We start from the raw sequence: 11348 nt of genomic DNA on the forward strand, positions 1-11348 counted from the left end.
CGGGGGGGGGCCGGCGGCGTGGCAGCACCGCACAGATCGGAGGAGCTTGGAGGCCATCCGGGGAGGAGAAAGCAGCTCCATGGCGGACAACCTCCTCAGCGTTTCCTGTCTCACGATGGAGAAATCGCATGTGGTGAGAAGCTCTAAAAATAGGCTCGGCAAACTTTTAACCACATTTACAGATGTTAAAGGTAAAGCCAGAGCAGCCCAGCGGGAGAAAACATCCCTGGCCATGCCTCCCTGGTGTTAACCCTCAGCACTGCCGGCCCTGGCTTGGAGCCGGCACAGCTCTGGGAGAGCTGGTTGGGAGGGCAACAACCCCCCGGATGGGCAGCGGGGCGAGCCGCTGTCTCGCCACGCTGCTCTCCTCCGCGTCCCCATTAAATGTGCCAGGGAGGACATTAGGAGCAGGAGCACGTAGCGGCAGGCTCTGTCTAACAGCGCTGCCGCCTGACCCTGATTTGTAGCAGGGCTGAGCGGGGAGGTTTGCTGTAGCGTTACAGCTCTTCCTGTGGTAATAGCCGGCGAGGCGTCACACACACGGCACCGCCGGCGGCACGGGGAGGCCGCAGCCGCCGGGGTGGATGGGGTGGAAAGGAAAAGCCGTTGTAGCTGGGTCGCGATGCGCTTGCTGGTGAGGGGAGGGAGGGGGCACGCGGGGCCGCACGCTCCCATCGCACATGGTTGCTTCTCTCCACAGCTGGTGGCTCGCGCAGTGGCAGGGAGATGGCTGGATGCTGCCTGTCCCTGTCCCCACCAGCCCTCTGGCTCCGCGTCCGGCAGCTTGTCCCGCACGCTGCAGCGGGTGCGTGCCAGCCGTCCCCTCGCTGGCTGCCCCTGTGTCATGTCACCAGGGCTGATGTCATTCGGGGACAGTGGCCAGGGCTGTCGGGTCCTCTCCCAGCCAAGGCGTTGGCTTCGTGATGGCACCCAGGGGACGTTTTTCACCTCCCCAGTCTCCACCATGTGACAGACTGTCAGAGGGTGCCGGCCCTGCCCCTGCCAGCCCAGTGGCCATGGCAATGTCCCTGTCCACGGTCCCTGGGCTGCAGCAAACTCCACGCAGGGACGGTTGCTTCCCGCTGCTGTTCATCCCTGGGGACTTGCAAAGACAAAACTGACCCCAGCAATGGAAATACAAAGCCACGAGGGTCAAGATGGGTGCCAGTGTTATGTCCCTTGCCTGTGGAGGGCTGGCCAAGGGTGTTCTGCCCACAAAAGGTGACAGAGGCAGCACTGCCTGCAAGCATCCCTCCATAGTGCCGTGGTGCCCTGCGCCTGTGCTGGCTCCACAAGCCCGAGCCAGAGAGAACGAGACTCCTTTAGCCTCACAAACCTGGAATATTGACTGAGACCATCAGAAAGATGAAGGATCCAGAGAGAGGGAACGATTAAAGGGAAGAAAAGGAGATTTCTCGCGTTACCTTAGCTGCCCGCTGCCTGATGCCGGCAATTCACAGGCCCTCGGCACCACTCGCACGCAGCTCGGTGCCAGCACGCAGGAGGGCGGCATGGCTTTCTCTTCGGGAGAGGCTCCCCGGGAGGTTTTTAATAGTTGCTGTTTGTGCAATGTCTGAGGAGAATCCTTTGCTTTCTGTCTGCCATTGCCTGGTTTCACCTCTCCTCCTGCCTGCAACTGCTTCATCCTCACGGCTGGGTTTGGGGTGATGATTTGAATCATCATCAGCCTTTACCTGCAACCCTGGAGGGGAAAAACTGTCCCTCAGAGTTTTATTTAGCTAGAAAAAAACAAAAAAAACCAAAACCAACCCTCAAACAGACACAAGCTGTGTGGTGCCTTGCAGCCGGGTGGCCGGGGTGCCGGGGAGCAGCGCTGGTCCCCAGGGGTCTCTGCAGGCGAGAGCTGGCCACGTCGGGATCAGTGTTTTGGCAAAAGGCATCACCTTGCTGGTAGGAATAATAACCAGGAGGGGGAGGGGACCGGGGTAGGCAGACAAGCAAATCCGTTTTATCAGACGCCGCATATTTTATGAAAGCACATTTCAGCTCTTCAGCCTTGGAAAGCTTTTCATACCCTTTAATTTTCTAATAAAAAGGAATTACGTTTGCTGAAAAGCCAGTAACAAGATTCACTGTCATTGTCTTTTGTACAGACCATAATTCCTGGCTTGGGCTCCTGCCTGCAGCCCCGTTGTGTGGTCCTAGGTGTGGGTCCGGCACACTGGCAGGGGGGTGCGGGGGGCCACGGCCATGCCGGCAGCGGACAAGGGAGAGATATGCTGGTGGGAGCTTGCGGCAGGAGCCCGGGGATGATGGGGGTGAAGGTGAGCGCCGCGTTCATGGTGCCATGCACTGAATGTGGCTCCCTGAGAAAGCAGCGTCTTGTTTTGAGGCTCACCAAGGTGGTTCCCACTGGCTGTGTGTGCCAGCAAGCCATGCTGGGGTGACTCCAGCACAGCCAGACCCGCAGGGCCCTTCCCCAGCCCCTTCCAGGCTGGGAAGACATTTTGTGACCCCCATAGGATGGGGATTTGGGAGGGCGCGAAGGATGAGCGTTGCTTGCTGCAACCCATGTGACACAGGATCTGGCTCAGGCCCTGCTGCTGTGCTTCCCCCTGCACCATCCTGCCTGGTTTTATGTTGGTGAGTAGGGGGTGGGGGGGTTCCACATTCCCAGCAGCCCAATGGCGGGGAGGGGAGCTGCCAGTCCTCCCACCATCCCACCCGTCACATCGCCCACCGCAGGGTTTTAGTCGAGTGGGGAATTGGCTTTATCCTGGTGGGGAATCGGCACAGCGCCATCCAGCAGGGATGCCTCCTTTGAGCACAGGTAGCAAATCTGTGCGCGCGGGGAGGCAAATCTTCACCTCCTGCTCCTTGTGTCAGATGGGGTAAGGCTGAAGCAGGGACCTCATATCACCCAGCTGGGAACTGCTGGCACTTCCCAAGGGCTTGGATGCACCGGAGTGGCTGCTCCCCTCTCCGCCCCACACTGACTCCTCTCCAGGAGCACCAGCTCTCGCTGATGGCCTTGCTGGGACAACCCTCCCTGGCAGCAGCTGGCTGTGATGGGTGCAGGGGGGCTATCCTGGACCTGTCCCCCATGGGGAAAGCCATCCCCAAAACCTCAGGAACTCAGCAGCTGCTCACAGGGTGACAGGGAAGGGTGTCACAGGCTTCACCTTAGTGAAGGGCACACTGCTAGCATGGCTCTTGAACCAAAAACGAGGGAATGTAATTGCCTGGTCATTGGCCTTGTAACCGCGAGCTCAAGAGCAGTGCAAGGTCCTGACTAGATGGTGGCTGGAGGACAGCTTTCCTGGTCTTTGATGGGGCAGGTCACCGTTACACACGTGGCAGAGCAACCGGGTGTCTTTGCAAGCAGCCGAGGACAAGCCAATGTCCCCTGGCTCTGCGCTGACACTGCGGCCCCGGCCAGGCAGCCAGCACTTCCCAGTCACCCCCCACCCTGCCGGGCAGGATCCAGCGTGCAGACAGAAACCCTGGCTGTCCCGGGGCACCCCCGAGATCCCACTGACTGCGGGTCATGCCAGCAGGCAAAGCGTGCCAGGCTGCGGTGCTACGAGCAGCAGCGCTGCGGCTGGCACCGAGTGCCACCAGCTCCTCCCAGCTCCCCCCAAGCCCTTCACAGGCTCACTTGTTCCCCGCTTTCCTCTGAGGGTGCATCTCTCCGAGCGCTCGAGTGGCAGCTCTGCCTTTGCCGCGCGGGATCCCGGCCGGCTGCCACGTGGCACTGGAGCCACGATGCCGCAGCCGCCGGCACTCCGTCTCCCTCCGAGTTGCTCATTTGAAGTTTCAGCTCGCTGTCTGTTTTCGTGCAGGGTGGGGATGCAAAACCAGCTCACAAACACCAATAAATATCTTCTACATCCTCCCCCCCTCCAATTCTCGTTTTCATTCTTACTTCCCAGCTGGTTTTGGGGGGGAAACGGGTTTTCAAAGCTTTCCTTAAATGTGTGTAACAATAGGAAGCGTTGCCTTTTAGCCTGCGGCCGGCACAGTTTTAAATGAGGTCCCAGGTAGTCATGGTTACCTCTCCTCTTCAGTAAGAGATGACTTTTATTTCCTGCCTTTTGTATTTGCACATCTCAGATATACATTCTCCTAAACCATAATTGGTATTCACGGGTAGACGGGGACGCGAGAGCGAGCTGCCGCAAGAGGGGAAGAGCCAGATGGACGCAGGGGGTGTCAAGGTCTCCAAGCCCCCAAACATCAGGAAATCTTAATTTCAAGTCATTTTTCCTCCCCTGGCAAGGGCGGGCAGGCAGACCTGCCTCTCTGCAGCCTCAGGGCTTGTCCTGACCCCACCTCCCTCGCTGCGTCCCATTAGCCTGGATGCTGCCCTGGGATTTGGGATTCACCCTGCCCGTGAGCAGTGGTCCTACAAGCCTCTTCTTGTGGGGGGGCTCCCCGGCATCCCGCATCCCCTCCCAAGCATCCCGCGATCGTGCTGAGCTGGGAGGGTGGCAGAGGCGCTGCCCCTCCCGGCCCCAAGCAGGGTCCTGACCTCATGGACACTGGGGGCGGCCAACCCTGCACCCTTGGATTTCTGGAGGCGAGGAGGGGGGAAAGCGGAGTGGTGGGGCCGTACGCTCACAGCGGGCACGGCCCGGGGAGCGGGCGCGGGAGGGAGAAGCGCTCGGCGATGATTGATGAAAGATCATAGCCTCATTCCACAGGATCATTGCTCAGAGTGTGGGCAAAGCTGCGCGTCCCAGGGGGACCATCGCCGGGATGCGTACGAGCCTGTGTTTCAGGGCAGAGGGGATGGAAAGCCACGTATTTTATGCCTCTTTTTTTTTTTTTTTCCTCTCTCTCTCTAAAGCACCAGGAAAACAAAAACCCAAGCTGTCTAATCAGAGACAAGCAGATTCCACCCACTTCCTTGGAAAACTTGCATTTGCTAGGAAATCATCTAGCTGCATTTACAGCAAGCAGAGTGCCCCAGCGGTAGCTCGTGCCTTTCTGGCAGGATGATAACCAGCGCTGAACAATTATTGCGCTGGAGCGGGAGCAGCAGACATATTGGCTTTTCTCAGCCAGCAGGAAAGAATTTGCAAAACTAAGCAGGCGACTGGAGCAGCTCGGATTTGCAGCGCTGGATGCGCGGTGCCGGGGATTCGCAGCTCACCAGATTTGCTGGTGGCAGCATATCAGGGACTTGCACACCGCATGCACCTGGGCTCCTATTTACTTTTTTTTTTTTTTTTTTTGCAAGGGAAGGGCCCGGTTTTGCTGCTTGGAAAAATGCCTCCGGTTGCCAGCTCCCCCTGCAGACACTCAGCCCCCCCAAGGTGTGTGCTAGGGCAGTTGGGGAGAAGTTATTTGCTGCTTTATTATTTTTCCCCCCTCTAATGAGAAAAATGTGTTCTTGTCAAGGAGGTTGTCCTTAAAAAATACAGCGCTGGGAAGAAAGGCAGCTGGCTCCGTGACATTTACATCCACGGGGCCGCAGTAGATGTGCAGCACCCGGGAGCCTGTCCTGTGCCAGCCCCGCTGCCCGCAGCATCGCCGGGAGGAGCAGGGTCAGTGCCAGGGCTCCCGGGGAAGCTCCCCCTGGGGCATAACCCCAAATCCCTACTCAGGGCAAAGCTCCTTTGCTCCGTTGTAACTCCAGGTGGGGATGTATGGGATGGCTGACGTGACTCACATCCCACAGAGGTTTTTGGTCCTTCCCTGGGTAAAACTCCCCCTGATTGCAGGTCCTGTGTCCATGCTTGGCTGCTGCACAGGCTGGGCATGGGGGAAGCAAAGGAAACGCTTCTCTACAGCCTTGTTGGGTTGGGAGCCCTCTGCCCGCTCACAGCAATCCCCTTCCCAGATGGAGTGTTTCCAGATGGGATGTTCCAACGTGGAAAAGCGGCACGGTGGGGCTTCGGCGTGGATTCAAACCCTGTGCCCATCATGGGTGCTGCCTGGAGGGGACAGCAGGGCAGAGCCTGGCCTGGAGTACGCTGCCCGGCCCCGCTCTGGATGCAAACTGCACATCAGTTGCAACAGCAGCTGATGGAGACTCCAGTATATTAGCAGCATTAATTAAGTTACAAAAATTATGCATGTTATCAGTTATGAGACGACCTTTCATAAACTCAGTTATTAAAGCAATAAAGCATGACCCGCTGGTCCTAACCAGTTTAATGGCTGGCTAAGAGTGCGGTTTTCACATAATACTTTTAGCAGGTCATTAGCTGAGCAATAAGATAACATGGAGAGCGTAAGTGATGCGCGCGAATGGCAGCAGAGGCAGACACCTCGCTTGATGGGGGGACGTGGGGCTGGGGGTCACCTGTCCCCCCACACCACTTGCAGGGGTGTGCAGGGGCTCTGGTGGTGGCTGCAGCAGGTGACGGTGGTGTGGTGGGTGCTGCCAGGGCTGCTCCCAGTGCCGTGCTGAAATCCCAGTGTCGGGGGGGTAAATCCATTCCTGGGGTGCTGCGGGGCAGGTTTGGGGCTGGCGCTGGTCCCTCTGCAGTGCCGATATCACTGATCAGGCCTGTGCTGCAGGAGGGACGTGGGGTGTTGTGACATGGCCACCCTGGGGCTCTGCCGTAGGATGAGGGACCCTGACATTGCGCAGGGCTGGGGGAGGGATGGAGGGGCCTGGGTTCCCCCCGCATGGCCGGTCTTGGTGTATGGATGGTGCCAGTCCGGCGTATGGATGGCATTGGTCTGTCCAGGCTGAGACCCCGACTTGGGGGTGTGTGGGGTCTCCCTGCCATGTCCACCACAGCACCTGTGGGGACATGCCACCTGCCCAGGGCCTCCTGGAGGAAGCCACTGAGCCCTGGTGAGCCCTGGCTTTCAGGTCCTGGTCCCTCCACGTGCCATTGCCATCCCTGAGCGCATCCTGACTGGGTGTCAGTGCCCTCCCTCCCTGTGGCTACGCCACGATACCTGGACATGCCAAGAGCTGCACCGTGCCACCAGCACCCCCAAAGCGCCTTTCCCTGTCCCCGCCAACCGTTTCCAAGCACTGACCCTCTCCATAAACAAAGGAGAGGGAGAGGGAGGGTGGCTGGCATGTTAATATACTCTCCCCCCCTCTTTTCCTCCCTTCATCCCTCTGGGAAAGGCCTTTGCAGATATAAGCAAACCTTGATTAAAAGCTGCCTGACAGGCAACGGCAGCAGCAAGCAGCAGGCAAGGAAGCTCTCCAAGTCCAAAGGGAGCTGCTTCTGCTGCTGCCGCTGCTGCCTCCATTCTCAGATGTCCCTGATCCTTTAATCAATCACAGCCGCGGAAGAGAAGAGCAAACACCCGTGCCGGGGCAGAGGTATGTGCATGCATTCGTTCCAGCCGCAGCCAAGGCAGCAGGGCGGCCACACGCCTTCGGCTGGAGGCACGGAGCCGTCGCCAAGCTTGGAGCTGCTCTTTCAAGTCCCGGAGGCAGCAGGGGCTGTGTCCCCTCTGGTCGCTCCGATGTCCCCACGGGACCCGGCAATGGAGGATGGTACGCCACGGGGTGCAAGCAGTGGGATGGGTACAGGCAGCGGGATGGGTACAGGCAGCTTCTCACCTACATCTGCCCCCTCCCCAGGTGCAAAATGAGTCGCTGGAGGAGGAGGATGCTCCCAGCTCCCACCCGGCTCTGCCGTGCTGCTGCTCATGTGCCTGGGTAGCAGCGAGCAGGGAAAATGGGGTGTTGGCAGATGGGTACCCCCCCACACTAGGTAGCTGCTGGGATGGGGACAGCCACCGGGCACCAGCTAACACAGGGCTGGCCAAAACCCAGCCGTCCTTCGATGGCAAAGCATGGCTGGGCACGTGGTGCTGCACCTGCGGTTCCCGGCTCAGCAGCCCCAGGGACGGCCCTGGCAGGGAGCAGAGCCCCGTCCTGGGCTGCCAGGGGTGGGCGAGGGGTCTGCTCCAGCCCTGAACCACCGACGTGTGGAGAAACATCCCCCCCACCAGCATGATTTGTCACCAAGTCCTGTGTGCCTGTGTGTCACCACAGGGCTCGTCCCCTGGTGAGGCTGGAGGGTGGAGGGACGGGAAAAAACCACATCTTTTTAATAAAACCCAGCAAAATCCTCTCTTTCCTGCTGTGCTTCCCCAGCTCGTGTGTGGCAGCGGGGGCTCTGCCCGCAGGAGGCCGGCAGGGGCAGGCAGGGACTGCGATTTCCTTGCTTATTTTTTGCCGTTGCTTATTTTTAGCGCCGCGTCTTAATATATTGTGACAGTGCCCTGGGACGTACTGCGCCTCCGGTCGTATGAGAAGGTGTCTGGGGCAGAGCCGCTTGATGCCGCAAATGAGTTTCAGCCAATCGCCGGCGCGACGCTGGCTAACGAGGCACCCACCGCTAACGGGGGTCCCCGGGGAGGGGACCGAGGGGGGGAGCGGCAGGGCTGAACCAGTGCACTGAATTTGTTGGGGCTCTGCAGGGAGGGATTTGCTCTTGGGGGAGCTCCGGATTTTAAAGCCCTTTTATGTTTTTTTAATAAGGCAGTTCTGGTAATGAGGGGCTGATTGCTGGCAGCCGCGGCGGTGGCTCAGCCTGTGCCTGGCAGGAGCGATGTCTTTGGTCGGGGACATCCAGGGGTTTGGTGTTTTGAGCAGGGACCTCGTGGGTACCGTGAGCTGTGCTCACCTCAATCTCTCTATCTGGAGCTGCTTTTTGGGAAGGGTTGAAGGTTTCCACACCAAGACGTGCTATGCAGTTGTTTTTTTGGACCTGCAAGTGGTTTTTATCAGAGGCAGCTGACAGAGACATGGGGACATCGGGATGTTGCTGGGACAGGGGTGGCAGCCCACCAAGCTGGAGGTTGCCAGCACCGGCTCCACCGCGGGTGCAAATGCAGTGGGGACCCCGTGGCCGGGGCTGAGCGGGGTGCATCGTGGCGCTGGTTTTGGCAGCAGGCATCTGCATGCGGGCGCTGCCTGCCCCCAAGCCCATTAGTAACGGATCTTTGTGGAATAACCCTCCTCATTAAGGCGAGCTACCCCGTGCGTCAAAGCTGCTTTATAAAGAAATTATACTCGGCCCCGGCCAGACTGTGCATATGTAAATGGGGCGATGCACAAGCCTTGATTGAGACATCACAGGGCAGCTCAGCCCTGGGACCCCTGGGATTCCCCAACCCTGGCAGGAAGCGGGGGGCTCTGGAGGGGCTGGGGGGGTTCCAGTGGCGGGGGACAGGCCCCAGCCACCTCCCAGGGTCCAGCAGCCCCCCATGTCCACCCGAGGCCTTGGCAGGAGCCATAGAGCTGTTCAGGGCTGAGATGTCTCCAGGTCTTGGAGGCCCCAGCATCACGCCTCCAGCCTCCACGTCCTCCCTGCTTCCAGCCCTCCCAACAGCATTGTGATGTGGCTCCTGCCCTCTGCACCGCGGCACCTCTCTTGGTTTGGGGGAGCAGAGTGGGAACCCCCAATTCATCTGTCCAACCCCCCAGTTTTTTGAAGACGTTGCTGCATGCCCAGTGCTGGTAGTGGGAGTGTGGGGTCCCCCTCTGCTCCCTGCCTTGTGCCTGACCCAAAGCCCTGCTGAGCCGGGACTAAATCCTCCTGATCACACACATTGGGGTGTTCCAGGGTTTGGGAGAAGCTGGAACAAAGTGCCAGAGCTGAAGCCGTCCTGAGCATTGGGCAGCATTGGAGCCCATCAAGGGTCATTGAGGGACACCAGGGGACATTGAGGGACACCAAAGGACACCAAGGGACTCCGAGGTCCCTCATGCAGTGCCGGTGCCTGTGCTGGCTTCTGCTTTCCAGGAAGAACTCAGGCCAGGAACGGACACGGCAGCACCAGCCCCCCCCGGATCCGGCCGCAGCATCCCCACGTGCCGGGGCATCGGCGCCGCTTTGTGCAAACACGGCGGGAGCTCGGCGGGGAAATAAGACCCTTCTTTTTTTTGGCAGCGTGTTGCTAATCAGCACGACCCAGCGCGCACCGCCGCGGGCGCGCGGCTCGCTGCTATTTAAGGAGCCTACTTGAAATACACCTGCAAGAGGGGAGAGGAGCGCCAGCAAGTAAATAACCCAGCAACCCGCCGGAATAAAAACACCGGTGGGGGCGCGCGGGCAGAATGAGAAGAGATGCAGTGATTTAAGGAAAAAAAAAAGAAAAAAAAAGAGGAAAATGAAGTGATGAAGTGCAATCTGGCAATTGAGGGACTTGGTCCCAGTCGCACCATGGTTTTCCACAGGGATGGTCCCTAGTGCCAGTGCTTGGTGGGGAGACCCTGCCCTGATGGCCATGGTGGGGGGTCTCACCTGCATTCCTGGCGTGGGCAGGCAGATGGATGGAGCCTTCCCCTGCCTCCCCGCTTGGTGTGTTTACCACGCGCTGCCGTTCAGCTCCTGCCTTCTCCCCCCTCCCCTTCTCTCCTTTTCTGAAACATTATAAATCAAACAGCTTAAAATGTAAAGCATCAAAAATTCTAAAACCTTCATCTATTATTAACTGTGACAGTAAATTCCACCTCTGAATGTTTCACATAGCAACTGTTACCAGGACTCAGCATCCGAAGCTGATGTTCCAGCAACTTTCCATCACGGCACTGCTGCTCTGGTGATGCCGAGACCGGCCCGGTGAGACATGCTGCCACTCCCAACACCTTTCCATGGGATTGGGATGTCAGCAGAGAAATCCAGCTCGGATTTAGTCTGCATAGCCTGGCTGTGCTGCTGGGATAGGAAAGGAGCTCAGCACCTGCGTGTTGGGGTGCAGGAGCTGGTAGTGGGGGTCCCCCTTACCTCCATGATGGTCATGTAACTCCCCTCAAACTTCATTTCTTTCACCATCACGTTATGGAGCGCTGTAGATAATGAGAATGGGAACGCAATAGTTAAAATAAATGGATAGAGAGAGATTTTTGCAGGGGACGCTGTTTGCTTTTCTGCCACTGCTTTGCCCCGGTGCTGGCAGTAGTTGTCACCCCCACCCCAGCGCAGGCAGTGGCTCTCACTGCTCTGAGCATTGGTCTCATGAGCTCGTGGGTGCCCGTGGGGACCAGGATCTGGATGCTCACCATTGGTGCTTGTTCACTGTCCTTGCACGGCATCGCGGCTCCGCTTTGTTGTGCCCTATGCCCAGAGACCAGGATGGCTCAGGTGGAGCCACATTGGGTAGTTTGGGTTGGATTTGGCAGCGTGACAGAACCAGGAGCCTGATCGGAGGTGGGGAGAGCCCCGTGGGATGCTGAGAGTCCAGCCAGCGCACCAGCATTCCTGCTGCCAAGCCACGATCGTGGCGAGGCTCACACCGGCATCCCCAAGCACCCCAACCCCCCCAGCAGTGCCCACCAGACCATGCCTGGTGTCCCCACGCCCCGACACAGTCATCCCCGCTTTGCCATCATCCTGGCTGTGCCACCTTCCCACAGATCCCGGTGGCTGCCCTCGTGCTGCCGGGATCTCTGCCGT

General features: G+C 58.8%; 1 protein-coding gene across 1 annotated transcript in view; it reads left to right on the top strand.

Moving 5' to 3' along the window:
• The first annotated feature begins 6985 nt into the window (after positions 1-6985).
• The window catches only part of RAI1 (retinoic acid induced 1), a 20317-nt gene continuing 15954 nt past the window's right edge, over positions 6986-11348 (top strand). Inside the window, exon 1 of the mRNA XM_026859174.1 lies at positions 6986-6996. The gene's annotated coding sequence lies outside the window, so the exon portion shown is untranslated. The remainder of the gene's footprint in view (positions 6997-11348) is intronic.

Source organism: Athene cunicularia (genome assembly GCF_003259725.1).
Source record: "Athene cunicularia isolate RWA chromosome 14 unlocalized genomic scaffold, athCun1 chr14_part1, whole genome shotgun sequence".
NCBI lineage: Eukaryota > Metazoa > Chordata > Aves > Strigiformes > Strigidae > Athene > Athene cunicularia.